The sequence below is a fragment of the Rana temporaria genome, chromosome 7 (genome assembly GCF_905171775.1).
Source record: "Rana temporaria chromosome 7, aRanTem1.1, whole genome shotgun sequence".
Taxonomy (NCBI): Eukaryota; Metazoa; Chordata; class Amphibia; order Anura; family Ranidae; genus Rana; species Rana temporaria.
In genome coordinates, this window is record NC_053495.1 from 168,304,897 (window position 1) to 168,320,985 (window position 16,089).

At 43.3% G+C, this 16,089-nt stretch overlaps 8 non-coding genes and 2 pseudogenes across 8 annotated transcripts; all 10 read left to right on the forward strand.

The window, feature by feature from the left end:
- The first annotated feature begins 1,462 nt into the window (after nucleotides 1–1,462).
- On the forward strand, nucleotides 1,463–1,542 carry LOC120946370. The gene has a single exon (XR_005750703.1). It is a non-coding gene; the product is annotated as a small nucleolar RNA SNORD79 (small nucleolar RNA).
- Nucleotides 1,543–3,114: 1,572 nt separating this feature from the next.
- Nucleotides 3,115–3,192, forward strand: LOC120946435. Its single transcript, XR_005750757.1, has one exon. It is a non-coding gene; the product is annotated as a small nucleolar RNA SNORD77 (small nucleolar RNA).
- A 1,210-nt stretch (nucleotides 3,193–4,402) lies between these two features.
- Nucleotides 4,403–4,466, forward strand: LOC120946440. Its single transcript, XR_005750761.1, has one exon. It is a non-coding gene; the product is annotated as a small nucleolar RNA SNORD78 (small nucleolar RNA).
- A 162-nt stretch (nucleotides 4,467–4,628) lies between these two features.
- On the forward strand, nucleotides 4,629–4,706 carry LOC120946398 (annotated as a pseudogene).
- Nucleotides 4,707–5,026: 320 nt separating this feature from the next.
- Nucleotides 5,027–5,091, forward strand: LOC120946449. The gene has a single exon (XR_005750770.1). It is a non-coding gene; the product is annotated as a small nucleolar RNA SNORD75 (small nucleolar RNA).
- Nucleotides 5,092–5,484: 393 nt separating this feature from the next.
- LOC120946376 lies at nucleotides 5,485–5,557 on the forward strand (annotated as a pseudogene).
- Nucleotides 5,558–5,867: 310 nt separating this feature from the next.
- On the forward strand, nucleotides 5,868–5,941 carry LOC120946416. The gene has a single exon (XR_005750739.1). It is a non-coding gene; the product is annotated as a small nucleolar RNA snR60/Z15/Z230/Z193/J17 (small nucleolar RNA).
- A 1,254-nt stretch (nucleotides 5,942–7,195) lies between these two features.
- On the forward strand, nucleotides 7,196–7,270 carry LOC120946412. Its single transcript, XR_005750735.1, has one exon. It is a non-coding gene; the product is annotated as a small nucleolar RNA snR60/Z15/Z230/Z193/J17 (small nucleolar RNA).
- A 662-nt stretch (nucleotides 7,271–7,932) lies between these two features.
- On the forward strand, nucleotides 7,933–8,004 carry LOC120946394. The gene has a single exon (XR_005750722.1). It is a non-coding gene; the product is annotated as a small nucleolar RNA SNORD47 (small nucleolar RNA).
- Nucleotides 8,005–8,598: 594 nt separating this feature from the next.
- On the forward strand, nucleotides 8,599–8,670 carry LOC120946360. Its single transcript, XR_005750694.1, has one exon. It is a non-coding gene; the product is annotated as a small nucleolar RNA SNORD81 (small nucleolar RNA).
- The last annotated feature ends 7,419 nt before the right edge of the window (nucleotides 8,671–16,089 follow it).

Consider the following 16,089-nt stretch of genomic DNA (forward strand, 5'->3'; position numbering starts at 1 on the left):
AGAAGTTCAGGCCTAACTATACAGTGTAATGCTACTGTGATGACACTTATTTGCTACTCTTGACTGTGAGGATGACGAGAGAGCTTACCACAAATATATGTTCTGAGGCATTACAAAGAGAAGCAGCAAAGAGCCCACTAATGTGTATACTTCTGCTAACAAACTTTTATTTATTTGTTTAACCTCTTGACCACCGCCCCATGTCAAAAAGACGTCCTCCTTTTTAAAGTTGAATATCTCGATAACGGCAGCAGCTGCTGCCACAACCGAGATATTCATCTTTTCAGGGGGCGGTGGTGTACACGATAACGGCGGTCTCCGCGGCGGATTCGCCGCGAGATCGCCGTTATCGGTGGCGGGAGAGGGGCCCCCCCCCCTCCCGCCGCCTTCCCGCGCCCTCCACCGCTTACCGGAGCCGTCGGTAGCGGCGGAGGGGATCGGATGTGTCCGGCAGCTGAGCGGGGACGGGACTGAAGGAGAAATCTCCTTCACCCGTCCTCATAGCTCTGCTGGGCGGAAGTGACGTCAAAACGTCAGTCCCGCCCAGCCTCTTAAAGAAACATTTTTTTTTTTGTCATTTGAAAAAATGACTTTTTTTTTTTTATTTTTTTTTTTGCATTTAAGTCTAATTATGAGATCTGAGGTCTTTTTGACCCCAGATCTCATATTTAAGAGGACCTGTCATGCTTTTTTCTATTACAAGGGATGTTTACATTCCTTGTAATAGGAATAAAAGTGATCAATTTTTTTTTTTTTTTTTTTTTCAGTGTAAAAAATTATAAAACTAAATAAAAATAAATAAGAAAACCCAAAAAAATTTTTTTAAAGCGCCCCGTCCCGACGAGCTCGCGCGCAGAAGCAAACGCATACGCGAGTAGCGCCCGCATATGAAAACGGTATTCAAACCACACAAGTGAGGTATCGCCGCGATCGTTAGAGTGAGAGCAATAATTCTAGCCCTAGACCTACTCTGCAACTCAAAAAATGCAACCTGTAGAATTTTTTAAATGTCGCCTATCGAGATTTTTAAGGGTAAAAGTTTGACGCCATGCCACGAGCGGGCGCAATTTTTAAGCTTGACATGTTGGGTATCATTTTACTCGGCGTAACATTATCTTTCACAATATATAAAAAAATTGGGCAAAATGTATTGTTTTATTTTTTAATTCAAAAAAGTGATTTTTATCCAAAAAAAGTGCGCTTGTAAGACTGCTGCGCAAATACGGTGTGACAAAAAGTATTGCAATGACTGCCATTTTATTCCCTAGGATGTCTGCTAAAAAAAAATATATAATGTTTGGGGGTTCTGATTAATTTTCTAGCAAAAAAATTGTGATTTTCACATGGAGAGAAGTGCCAGAATTTACCTGGTGGGCAAGTGGTTAAGATGTGAAGTCCAGTCCATCATGGTGCAGTACACTCGGGTAAGTTGATGTCTCTTCTGCCTGATATGAGAACATAATGCTGTACATGATGACTTGAAATAATCAATGGGAATCTCTCTGAATAAGACTGAGGGAAATCTTCTATTCTGATGCAGTGTAGAAAATAAGAAGCTTCCTTTCATTTGTACATTTTGCCTTAAAGTTGGTCTTTTTGTTTTTAGATCAAAGATGTTCTATGTCTTGATGATCCATGGAGGCACTCAAGGTTTGTAACACATGTTTATAATTGGCAGATTTTGCCAATTGCTCTATAGAGTCCTCTTGCACTACTTCTAAGGCTCCATGCACACTAAAGCTGATAAACTGTAGTTGGCGTTTTGGTTTTTATAAATTTTTTAAAGCCCATAAACTGAACTCTGTTGGCCTATGTGCCCATGCACACCTGGGTGTTTTTTAGTGTTAATGAGCTTTGGAGTTTATTGGCTTTTTTTCTGAACGCCTGAAATTTGCGTTCAAAGTGCTGTTTTTTTGTCAGGGGGAGGGGGGGGGGGACTGCAAAAGCTTGCGCTTTTTTTTTTTTATTTTTTTTTTTTTTTTTTTTTTTTTTTAATCCATTGAAGGAAAAAAGCAACGCTGATTAAAGCTATTGCAAGAAACGTTGAAAGGCTCCCTGCAAAGCTACTGCCTTTTTTTTTTTTTTTTTTTTTTTTTTTTTTTTTTTTTAGCTTCAGTGTGCATGGAGCCTTATAGTAAAGTATGAAATTATAAGATGGCTATTCAACATTGGATTAGGTCTTTAAGGTGATACTCAGCCCTGGTGCAGCTACTTCAGCACAATTTTAAAAAACTGCTCTATCTATATCTATTTACAACTTTGTTAAACATCTATGCATTTTGCAATGAAATTTGGGGGGGGGGGGGGGGGGGGTTCAAAGTAGTTCAGTAACACTTTTTTTTCAAAGTTGCAACATGAGTCGTGGCAGTTTGAACAGTTCAGTTGCCAACAAATGGGTGCCATTTTGAACTGACAAATCGCACCAGTGTGAACATGGGCTAAAGGTAAATGGTTTGCACAGAGCAGCCAGTCCTGATTCTCCCCTGCCTGTACTCCTGGCTCCTGCCACCCGAGTCCCTCCATAGGAAGCTGCTTGCTATGGGCACATTAATGCGTGCTTGCTCATGAAGCCCAGCTTTGTCCATAAGACACAATAGGGCTCGGCTCTGCTTCCTCACTGGCTAACAGTAGCAGGAGCCAATGGTTCCTGCTGCTGTCTGAGATAATGAGGCAGAAAGCTGGGAGAAGCTGCTCTCCAGCACTTTGCTGGATCAAGATTGGCATTGGGAGGGCAGAAGGGAGCTGTGTACTAAAGGTTTTTACCTTCATGAGAGTAGCTGGGTCACAGATGGCAATACACTCACTCTCCAAACTAAAAGCCTTTAGTTGCGCTTTGATAGAAATTGCATATGCTAAACGGCCTTGGTTTTAAGTGACATGTGCTGCAGGCCTATCGTGGATCTTAAAAATGTTGCTTATGATCACTGTGGGTCAATATGAACCCTGCAAGATCTGTCTGTCCATCGATCATTTGATTGTTTCTTGAAACTGAAATGCCACTTGCATTTATTAGGGCCGGACATACTGATGTAACCATTGTAGGTTCAAGCTGTGCTTGGTTTAGATCCTTTTAGCAAGGCTTTGCATCTCTTGACATCAAAAATCAAATCTCAGACATCATGATGATTGCATAGTTCAGCAGATGGAACAGTGATGAACACGGCTTGTCTTTCGCTCCTATCTGATGTGTCTGTCTCCTGGGAGGGACTGAACAAAATGTTGAAAACCTCCACTAATTGGTGTTTCTCTCTGCAGGTTGTGTACACAGAAGCAAACTACAGGATGAGGGATGACTTTATCAGTAAGTATACTGAATGTGGCATACAGGAAAAGCTTTGCTGGGTTACAAACTGTCTTGGGTGTATGGTCCCCCCCCCCCACCTTGATCACGGCCTGTCACAATTTTTATTGGCTTACACCTGAGTCAATGGTTTGCTTTACATGATGATTTTTTTTAACATACTTGACAACCCCATGGAGGTCTGTTATTAGCTCTATCTGACTTGCTTGATTTTTGTCCTTGTAGCTGAATCTTGCCTTTCCACCTACTAAATGGTCTGTCTTTTTGGTTACAGATGGTATTGGCCCTTTCAGCACAAGACTTCTCCAAGAGCTACAAGGTAAGATCTATTCTGGGCATTGCAGCAGCTCCAGTCATAATCTAGTTGAGATGTACAGCAACACCTTCTATAGTACGCCTTGTAATTGTACTGCGTACTTATAGAATCGTTAAAGTGGAACTATAGGCAAAACTTTGCATTTTTGGGTTGGAGCAAAGGAGGGTTAGGACCCCCCGTCAGTATATAAAATAAAACTATCTGTGTCCCATTGTGGAGGTTTTCTGTCTTGTAGCCAAACCGGAAATCTTAAACCAGGTCACCAGAACTAGCGTCCCCATTGGAAGACTTCTCTATCTGGGAACAACCCACAATTTGGGGATTTTCTTGTACTTTTGGAGAGACTAGAGGGTGAATAATAACTTGGCTCCAGGCCTTTGACATGTAAACTTTTGCTAATAAAAAATAAGTTTAACCACCCCCCAAAAAAATATTATATTAAAGTGTCCAGGCTCCTTTTTTAAAATTCTGTAGCTGCTGGCTTTTAATATTGGGACATTTGCCTGTCCGAGAATCCAACCTGTGGGAACACCCCAACTTTTTCTTTGGCCTGCCATTTCTTGTAGCAGTGAAGCTAAACTACCTGGTTGATCTCCCCTGGAAGGGGGGGGGTGGTAGGTGTCAAATATGAACATCCCCAAGTTTGTAGGATTTGAAGGGCAGTTTGTCTAGTGCACGTGGGTCAGTATGGTGTGGTTCCTTTGTGCCCTTTTAACTGGTACCATCTCACATTCTGCAGCCATCATGAGTGTAGTTTCCTGAAGTATTGTGCTCCTTTTTTGGGTTTCAAATGATGTTTCAAATGTCTGACCTGAAATATATATGTGGACTTGTGTTACTGCTGATCTAAACCCACAACTGTATTGTGCATGCACTGATGAGCTACTTAAGCTGTGCTAACTACCATTTTGTTTTGGTTTTCCCCCTAGGTGCATCATTGGTGGGTCTTTAATTTACCGGTGAGCAATCTGTGTAATTTGTACGTACTTTAAAAAAATAAACATTTTTGGTTACCAGTGATGAAACTGATTCTGCCATATGATATAAAGGCTGATTATACTCTTAACCGTTCCATATTTTTCTGAGGTAACTACCAGAATTTAAAGGGAATCCCTATTGGAGTGAGCAAGAAAAATGAACCCCTTTGCCCCCTATTCCTGCAGTGTGGCAATTGTCTTGCTTTCAGTCCATTACATGATTCCTTTAAAGATTTTGGTCATGTCATTATTTTTATTTTTTTCCCTGGCTAAATTGTTTTCTATTAAATCTCTTTGCAGGTATCCATGTGTGAAGAGGTGCCCTTAAGATGGCCATTACTAGAAAATACAGTGCATGCCATTGAACACTCTATGGCTAAATTGGTAAGAATTGCTTGAAATATTAAATTATAAAATGTAACTAAAAAAAAAAGCCTATGATGCTGTAAGAGTAGTGGACAGAAGTGATTTCTGACATCTTTATTACCACTGAGGCTTAACTAGATTTTACACTACTGTATAGTGCCAAATGTATGGGGTACAATTGCAGCTGTCAATCACCCTGGTTTTGTAAAGTTAGTTGCAAGATTTCTGATGTGGATAAACCTGCCAATAATCCCGCTCTGTTGGGAAAACGCTTGTAGTTGTGGCCTGAACTCGTGCAAAATTTGTCAATACCTAGTTTTGTATGGGTGGTTTGGCTCGGTGCAATTTTCTGCTATGGGGGTCCATGTGGGTTTAATTTTTTACATTCCAAGGACTTTAAATAAGATGAATGTAGGTGGCATTTTTATTTACATAAACAATTTTTGATCTTTCAGATGCTGTTGCAAAGCTGGTCAACTTCAATGTAAGTGCTTCTAGAAAAAACTTGTTGTCATTTATTGGTATACAATGATGATTTTTGCTTTTATCAATGGGAATCTCTCTGAATAAGAATGAAAGAAACCTACGTCTGATGTATGCTGTGTCTGGGGTATGCAACCTGGGGCCTTCCAGCTGTTGCAGAACTAAAGTCCCAGCATGCCTCTGGGAGCTACTAACTGCCAGCCATGCCTCATGGGAAATGTAGTTCCAGAACAGCTGGAGGGCCCCAGGTTTGCCTACCCCTGGTCTAGAGTTTAGTTGTAACTGGCTGCTTGATGAAGATGAGTTTTTAAATTGTATTTATTTTTTTAGGTGTTAACTTCAAGGGCAAACAATGTAAAGGTAAGATAAATCATTTAACACAACTTTTGCTGATTGAGGGCAGGATAAAATAACAGCTTGTACACAGGTTAACATGATGATTTTATAGTTCATCAGACTGACTGTGGTGAACACTTTCGCTCCTATCTGATTAATCCTGTCTCAAGCTTGAGTTTTTTTTCTGGTAAAGTGGCTTTTTAAATACAAATCTAAGCCATGCCTAACCATTAACAGTGCTATATGCTTGGCACTGGCACCCTTGATGTCTAGGCTTGGCACTTGTACATATCCTGGTCAGGCTAATAAGAGTAAAAATTTCAAGTCAAGATGTCTAAAGCCTCATTTTTCATCCAAGCGTATGACTTTTGTCCGAAGGGTGTTGGACGCGAACTTGTGTATACAAACGGCAAAGCATTGTCGCTCAAATGCAAAACTGTGTTTGGCTCTTTAGCGACACCCTTTGGGCAACTTCTGCTAATGGGTTTATGGTTAGCCTTGCTTCTGAGCAAGTGTGTTTGTACTTTAGAGTTTTGTCCGAAGGACTTGTGTGCACACAATTGGATAATCCAACACTTGTTGGCGGACAATTTTTAAAACAAATTGTCGAACGTACAAACTGTCAGATTTTCCAACAGCCTGTTATCACACAATTCCCATTACAAAATCCAATCATGTGTATGCGGCTTACCACTGCCTTAAAGTGGTAAACACTTAAGTTTCTACCTGCAAGGCAATGGCTTAATACAGTATATTCATACTAGCACGTTATGAAAGGCTTGCCTTAAACTAAGCCCTCCAGCAGCGCACTGTAATCGCTGCAGAGGGTCTTCCTTTTTTTAGGCTTGGGGACGGACTGGAGGAGCCGCATTGACAAGTGCATGAGTCTCGGCCACGTTGCAAAGCTCTGAACAGCACAGTATACCGTTTAGAGCACGTGCACTGGTGACTTCATAGCTGCTGCTCGCTAGAATATCTCCTAAATGGTGCACGTTTAGAAACTTGTTTTACCTACAGGTTTGCCTTGGTTTACCTGTAGGTAACAATAGTTTAGAATTAACGTACTATTCTCAGTTTCAGCATTGCATTGGTAAACCTCTGCCATGTAAAGGGATTGGGTTGTAGAACATTCTAAAGAACTTGAAGGGTAGAAAATGTGCCCACATGGCAAAGGTACATACTTGTGTAATCACTCAGCCTAGGCCCAACATGCAGGTCAGAGCAGCAGTTTGGAAGCAACAATTTGCCCTCGGCATAAGCGGTTAAAATATTAAAACTCGGCACAACTATTTTAGAAACTAATAAACTCAAACTAATCTCTTCTCTGCATCTTTTGTAGGTCTGGCAACAGTTTGCATGCCGCCACCTTAGGACTCGGAAGAGGTGGGTTAATCTATATAATATTGATGTATAGGATTATTGTATATGATGACACCATAGTTCAGCTGATTGCTATGAAGAACAATCTTTCGCTCCTATCTGATACATTCTTAAAATCTTTATCATTTGCTTGGGCACAGGCACAATATTGAATATTATGTTTCTTTGTAGGCATGGCTACAGTTTACAAGCAAAAGTCGGGAGGATGCTTTTAAAAATGGTAAGTGAATACTTTTACTTTTTAGTTGCTGTGCTTGCATGCAAAAAAATGTAGTTCATCAGTATTTTGCTTAAGGTGACCTCCCTAATAATAGCCCTCCAGTTGCCTATTCTGTGTAAGTTTGTGGGGGGGGGGGGGGGGGGGGTTTACTAAAGTTTCACTTGACAAGTAGGTCCAGCCTGGGTGATGAACTTTTGGCTTCACAGCAGGTTCCCTAGTGAGCAAAGAATGATACTCCTTCCCTGGCACAATATTTAGAAAGTGCAGCATTTTCAAATGTTATAATCAACTGGTGCATGCTATTACTTTTTCAATGGTCTGTAAATGATGACTTTAAGAATCAGGTCTCTGATCACTTTGAGGACAATATGACTCGCTGATACAGACTAACACTAGGGAAAATGTTGTCCAACTATTCCAAATGTTTCCCTAAACGGTATATTTGCTTCTCCAGGTTTCCTCTTGGTAATGATCAAGCTGCTTATTAATCAAGATGCAACTATGGTAAGTGAAGCATGTTTTGCGAAATTGTACATTCTACCTAATTTACTGTAACCAGTGATGAAAACGATTCTGCCATATGAAACCTGATTTCACTATTACCGTTCCACTTTTTTCTGAGGTTACATTGTTATGCCAACACAATATTGCATATAGGTTGGTAACACTTCCTCTGCCATGCAAGCCAAAATATCCCTTAAAATTCCACTTGTAACTTGTGGTCTCCTTTTTCCATGTGCCATCTGAGCCCCCAGAAGCAAAGTGAGACCTAGCACTTGCAGGTGTGGGTGAACATGTGACTTTCAAGGCATGTACACCCATCGGCCATAACCTGATCACCCACATAATGGGTAGGTCTCTTGACACCAAACCGGCAACCTGATGAGGCCTGGACTCCACTAGACCTCTGAAGGCATGCAGTGGTATCTGGTACCATGGCCCTTTGATTTCACTGCACATGTGCTGTTTTATACAGCGCCTCCTGGAATGTGATATTGGTGTCCCAGGAGGCTGAAGGGGGGGATATCCCCCATTACCTAGGCAGATGCAGGGGCTGTGCTCTACAAGTGTTCCCACCCCCTTTTTTGAAAGGTGAAAGTGCAGGTCTGCATCACAAAGGCATCATTAACACTTGTGCTTTTTCACAGGTATCAAGATATACGTACGAAGCTGGGTGTCCAGATCTATCTTGTAAGTGTGCTATGTAAACTGTTCTTATGGGGATGCATGATGATAAATACTTTGAACTCTCTCACTGATTACAGATGACAGTAAAAGTACTGACTTCCCTGTCATTTGAGCATTCTTAAGCACTTGTTCTATGCACTTCTAACATTGCACTAAAATCTTTGTCTTCTAACCTACAGATTCAAGTGTGGATGAAGGCACAATCTCAGCAGCGTATACTGAATATAATGCTAAATGACCAAATACAATAAAATTTAAAAACTAAATTGTAAAACTGCCTTTTTCTTATGACTTGTACTAATAAGTAAATTATTGAATAAACTAAAATGCTATAGTGCAGGGATATGGAATTGGCGGAGCTCCAGCTATTGCAGAACTACAAATCCCATGATGCATAGCAAGACTGACAGCCACACGCATGACACCCAGAGGCACAACGGGACTTTGCAACAGCTGGAGGTCCGCTAATTGCATTTCCCTGCTATAGTGCAATTGTCAGCACTACAAATTAAGTGCTAGATTGAAAATCTTAGGGGCCGGCTTTTGTCGGGGTAGGAATGTATATAGAAGCTGCCATTTCATTATGTTTTAACCACTCCAGCCCCAGGAAAGATTTACCCAATTCCTGACAGGCCATTTTTTTTGTAATGTGGTACTATGTTGCTTTGACAATTGCATGGGCATGTGACACTACCCAAACAAAGCTTTCTTTTGGTTGTATTTTGATCGCCACTTTATATATAGACAAATTTTGAAAACCCATTTTACTTTGTTAAAAGTGTGTATTCTTTGGATATGTATTGTATCAGTTTAGGCCAGGGGTGCCCAACCTTGTGAAGAGCAAGGGCCACTTAAGAGTTTTGATAACCGGTCGTGGGCCACAATGAGTGGAGGCGGTGGATGGCAGGTCCTGTGTCTCCTCTGTATATGCAGAGTGGACATGGACACAGCCCACTATACTTGTATTGGAGGTAGGACACAAGTCGGTTTACATCTGCCACTCTGAGGTGAATGGAGTGTCCAATTGGGTCAGACTGACTGTGTGAAGGGGCTCAAGGCTGCTTTCACACTGATGTGCTTCAGTGTACCTTGGCTTTCCAATAGACTTCTATTTATCTGCAGGTTTGGTGCACTTTCAGAAAGCTCACCAAACTCACAGGTAATAACAGAAGCCTATGGCTCTGTGCAGGTAACACACAGGTGCTCTGCGACCTGTGGATCAGTTTGAAAGCATCCCAGTAATCACTGTAAAACAGATATGCCCATTTATACACTGATATTTTTTTTTTTTTAGTAATAAAACTGACCTTTTAATAACGGTATTCTATGCCAGAGCAGGGGGTCACGGGCCACATGTGGCCTCCCTGGTTTAGGCCAATACGTATTTTAACTAAATTGCAATAGGTGCATTTGGTTTGCGCAAAAGTTGTCTACAAACTACAGGGTAGATTTATAGACTTGTTTTACAAGATTGCAGCAGACAACCCTTCCCTGCCAGTCATTTAGTTAACTGTTCTTTCGCTGTGTTGTAACTGGGGGGACATGACAAACCACTGTTTCCAATCACAGGGAACAGGATCCGGCATGTCTCCTGTCAGAATGAAGATTCTTCCCCCCCCCCCAAAAAAAATTATGTGTAAAAAAAAAAAAAAAAGGGGGGGGTACCCTGAAGTTTCACATGCACGGACCAACGTAAAAAATAGTCTTTATCGTACGTACAGCACAGGACAGAAATTGGCTTATTCATTACTGGGTTATATGCCGTCTCTAGGTGAATGGACACTTGTAGCCTGAAATCTGCTCCTATATAACCCACCCCCATACAGGAAGTACAGGTTTTTCTTTTTAGCCAGTGTCTGCAAGGACAGGATTCTGAGGGGGGCTTCCAGTCATTCTGGTGGCACCAGCCTGCCCCCCTAGAGATTGAGATTGGCAATAGTCAAGACTTGGTTGCTTTCATGCCACCCTGAACTGTCAAGGTTCTATACTCCACCCCAATTTGCAGTCTCTAAATTTGAGGGCGTGGCTATTGATGGCAGGGTGTTAAGCAGTGGTTCTTAACCTCACTAGTGCCGTGACCATTGATAAAATTTCCCATGTGGGGACCCCCAACAGTAAAATTAATTTTGTAGCGTGGGTTGTCGGCACCCAAGACAAGTAATTTGCGCCCCTAAACCACGGACATTTTCCCTGAGTCCCTTCCACTCGTACAGTAAAACCCTTATGGTAAATTTTGGGATTTATCACTCCTCTCCCTTCGATGTATTCTCTATTTTTTTATTCCTTCTCTTACTCCTTGGTGGGGGGAATGGGATGAGTTGCAGTGCTGGTGGGGGGTGGGATCAGAGGCAGCACTGGGCTGAGTTCTGATCAGCTAACTTGGGTGCTCTTGATCAAGGTCACCTATGCCCTAATCAGGACATAGGGTCTCCCCAGCCCCTCCCACTTCACAATTCTCACCAGTCAGCTGACCTCTAGTCTCTGCCCCCCATGCTGTGAACTGCGAAAAGGCTGAGTGGGTGGCTCCAGGGACAGCCCAGCTGGGCTGCATCTGCTGGAAGAGTGGTGTGGGCTTCAGGAACAGCTCAGGATTCGGTGACCCCTGGCAAATTGCCATTTGACCGCTGATGGGTTCCCGACCCCCTCCCCCAGGTTGAGAACCACTGGTAAGGATCATGGTGTCTACCCTAGTGAGTGCCAGAAAAGCAGTCACTATGAAGATCTATTGAAAGGTCTGGAAGACTCTTGTATTGCTGTGGAGCCAGAAAATGGCATCCCCGGAAATGCATGATTGGAAGAATTCTCTTTCCTAGTCGGCTGTGGAAATCTGGCTTTAAGTACAATCGGGTCAGATTTCAGCCCTGTCAGTATTCTTCCAAAGGCCTTTAGCCTCTTATTGGCTGGTCTGAAACTTTATGCTGGGGGTAACTTGCTTGCTCTCTCATATTGGGTCACCTATGTGTCCTTGGACTTTAAACCTGGTATTACAGAAGCAACCATTTGAGCCCATCAGGGAAATTCCATTAGTCTTGCTGTCACGCAAGCTAGCCTTCCTGATGGCCATTGCTTTGGCTATAAGGTTGTTGGAATTGGTAGCCCTTTCGGGTAGGGTACCATACCTAATCCTTCACCACAACATGGTGTTGTGTCCTATTCCATCCTTGCCAAATGCGGTGTCTGCCTTTCGTTTGAATCTGGAATTTTTTTTGCGAGAAGGGGCAAACCTGGCTAAACCTTCCATCACCGATTGGGTTTACCATTTGATTATTCAGGCCTATAGTCTAAAATGTAAGGCTCATCCCTTCTGGGTGAGATCTCATTCTAGCAGGGATGTAGAAACCACCTGGGCTTCTTGCCATGGGTATCTGGCTCAGATTTGTAAGGCTGCTACCTGGTCTTCAGTGCATGTTCACCAGATTTTATCAGGTAGATGTTGGAGCAGCCAAGGATTCAGCTTTCGGTCATAGTTTACTACAGCCTGCCATTTAAAGTTTTTTGTTGGCAGGGTGTCTCCCTCAAGGCTATTGCTCTGGGACATCCCAGTAAGTAATGAATAATAGCCTAACTCTGTCCTGCTAGCGAAAGAAGAAAATATATTTTGTACTTGCCTGTAAAATCCTTGTCTTTTGAATATATCATGGGACAAAGACGTCCCACCCCCTCTTTTGAGGATTCAGTGCTTGCTACAAAGCTGAAGTACTTCCTGTATGGGAGGGGTTATATGGGGAGGACTTCCTGTCCTAAGACTTTGGTCTTCCAGTGTCTATTCACCTTGAGGTGGCATGTAAGTAATGAATAGCCTACCTCTGTGTCCTGTGATGTATTCAAAGAAAATAACTTTACAGGCAAGTATGATGAAATCCTATTTCCCAAGTAATAACTGAGATGACCCACACTAAAGCCACAGCAGTGGACCAGCCCATACAAGAACCTATAATCCAACAGGGCAAAAATTGATGCATGTTGTCAATACGATGCAGCAATACTGTACATGACAGTTAAAGGTGAGCAAAGAAGGTGTAGCCAGACCCATTGGTGGCCTGGGGGGTGGTAAACGCCACCAAAACCATCTGCTGTTCGGTCCGGCACTCCATCTAGGTGGCAGGCAGCGGCTCTGGTTTCCTTCAACGTGGCAGCTGCTGACGTGGGTCTTGTCTCTTCGATGCCCAAAAGGATCGCCTGATGTTTTGTCGGGAAACGTCTCATGGCCTGCTTCCTGATTGGCAGGGAGATTTAGTGTGAAAACAGCAAATATTCATTTGCTATTGTCACACAACTGGGTGGGATCGAGGCACAGTGCTCTGTACCCCAAGCCCACCCCTATTGTAGCCTCTTTCTAATCAAATGATTTAAATAAAATAACCTCCCAATTGGAAGCCATAGTCTGGTGCCCCTGTAAGTAGATCGTGGATAGGGAGGCGGCACCTAAGTGCCCCTAATGGATTGGCTGCCACTGGCCAGACCCCTAAGGAGAGAAGAGAAAGAAGCCACTTGGTGTGTAGTAGCCCAAGACGATCATTCCAAGTTTCCAATACAGCTGGGGTATTGCGCAGTCTAGCCATGAAGTATTCCATAGATCTTGTGTCTCTAATCTGCTGGAAAAGGGCAGTAAATGTCTGCCAAAACATACTATTATGTTCCAGTAATTGCTGCTGTGGCAAGAGGGACGATATTGCATCAGCGGACATTTTAAGATGCTTACCTGCACATCGCCCCCTCATCAACGTCTGCTTTTCAGGAGGCCAACATTTGCACTGCCATTCGGCCTATGCTTGGGTCCAAGAGTATTTTCCGAAAAAAAATGTTTGCATATCCACTGGCTATACGAAGGGGCATTATTTTTATAGGGTATTTAGAGGACGCTTACTTCTGAAGGATTCATTAAAACTTTCTGCAGAGAACTGAGAGTCTGTCCAGATTTTTCAGGCCTTCAAATTTCATGAATCTGCTTTCCATCCACTTATCCATCTCATTCCAGAAGCATCTTGCTTGCCCTTTACTCAATGAGTCTCACAGATCAGACATTACAGCATCAGGTGCTTCCCTGGGATTTTCATTTGTTTCTCCCTGGCCCGCAGAAACCATACTTTATCCCCCATTAGGGAGGGAACTTTAGGTTGCTCTCTTATAAAAGTGGGCATCACATCTATCATACATTTATGCGTTGGAGGCGCTGTCAGGCAAAGTGCCATTCCTGATTCTCCACAAAGATAAAGTGTTTCTGCAGCCAAGATCCTCCGTTCTACCATCTCCCCCCCCCCCCCCCAAAAAAAAACAGCCTTCTAGGATACATCACTGGTCCCAGAAGACTACGGGACCATTCACAAGGCACTTACGCATGCTCAGTAGGAAACCTGTTGTGGCTTCACTTTGTGTCCCTTACTTGAGGTGCTTGCACCCGAGGCCAATTAAAGAATTGGCTCAGGTGAAGACCTCTCTGGACAGACAAGTGCCTTTATTAAAAGGTGGCGCTAAGAATATACAAGTGAAAATACAATAAATATATATATATATATATATATATATATATATATATATATATATATATATATCTTGAATCATAATCATGAACATATATCACTGCAAAAAAAGACATTGTTGAAAATATAGCAAGCTAAAAAGTCCATTAGTGATAGTGTTCCAAACACCAAAAAAAATAACTTTTAGGGCCCATGTACACGGGACGCTGCTAAACGTACGTTCAGAGGCAGTTGGACGCTTTTTTCAATTGCCCCTGAACTCATTCAATGTTATCCTATGTGACCATGTACACAGTCTCGTTTTTTGACGTTTTTAGGCAGTTGCGTTCAACAGCGTTTCTTTGAAAGCAAAAAAATTAGATAAGACGCATTTTTTTTTTTTAAGAAGCAGGATCTTTCTATGAATAGCATAGAACCCACTGACAATGGGGTACTTTGATGCAGTGAGTGGGCTTAAGCGCACTATAGCCCCATGGTGTGATTAAATCCCTATATTTTTTTTCAAATGTTCAGGTGTTTTAAATAGCCTTGCAGGAGTTAAATGTCGTATTGTGTGCTCTCAGGGCCGGTGCAAGGATTTTTGCCAACTCAGGCAAAGGTGCATTTTGCCCCCCCCTCGCACACACACACACACCATACATTATATATGTATATATATCAGACCCCCCTCCCACAGTATGGATCCCCCTTACTAAGAACAGACCCCCCTTCCTCAGTACAGACCACCCTCCGTCAGTATAGACCCCACACTAAGTACAGACCACCCTCCGTTAGTATAGACCCCCTCAGTGTAGAATCCCCCCTCCTAGTGCAGACACCCCACCTTTAGTGCAGACCCCCCATCAGTATAGACATCCCCCTCAGTACAGACCCCTTCCTCCAATACTCCCATGGCAGCCGACGGGGTATCACGGGGCACCAGCACACAGGGGGGTCTGGACAGCAGGGGATTCAGAGTGTGGGGCAATTAAAGAGGAGGGGGGACAATTACAGAGATTGGGGAGGTAATTACAGAGATGGGGTGCAAATACAGGAGGAGGGTGCAAATACAGAGGAGGGGGATGCAAATACAGAGATAAGGGGGCAATTAAAGGAGGGAGGTGAAAATACAGAGGAGGGGGTAATTACAGAGGAGGGGGGTGAAAATACAGAGGAGGGGGCAATACAAAGGAGGGGGGGTGAAAATACAGAGGAGGGGACAATTACAGAAGAGGGGGGACAATTACAGAAGAGAGGGGTGAAAATACAGAGGAGGGGGTGAAAATACAGAGGAGGGGGCAAATACAGAAGAGGGGGGTGAAAATACAGAGGAGGAGGTGGAGGGAGAAAATACAGAGGAGGGGGGAGAAAATACAGAGGAGGAGGGGGGAGAAAATACAGAGGAGGAGGGGGGAGAAAATACAGAGGAGGAGGGGGGAGAAAATACAGAGGAGGAGGGGGGAGAAAATATAGAGGGGAAATACAGAGTCCAAACATAAGGGAGAGAGGTGACAGGCAGCTGCTGGTACGGAAGTTTTTAATAAAATAAATGCTTATATACAACCCACTCACTCTTGTCAGAGCTGTAGGCATGTCAGTCTGTGAAGTCGGCTGTCCCATTCTCCCCTCTGATCCACGCTGCTGTCATCACTGAATCACTGGAGGAAACAGAGCCACAGGAATCTCATGTGAACTGTCAGCCTCTGATGATGGAGGCGTGGTTAAGCCTCCGGAACGCTCTGATTGGTCACAGCAATCCCAGGCTGGCAGCACATTGCAGTTTCCCTACGGCTCTGTATACTTGGCTTCCTCCAGTGATTCAGCGATAATAGCAGCGTGGATCGGAGGGGAGAATGGGACAGCCGACTTCACAGACTGACATGCCTACAGCTCTGACAAGAGTGAGTGGGTTGTATTTAAACATTTATTTTATTAAAAACGTCCGCACCAGCAGCTGCCTGTCACCTCTCTCTCCCTTTTGATTGCTCTTGTAATTGCTTCCCCCACCCGCCGCTCCGATCCCCCTGCTGTCCGGGTCCCCCTCTGTGCTGGGACTTTAAAAG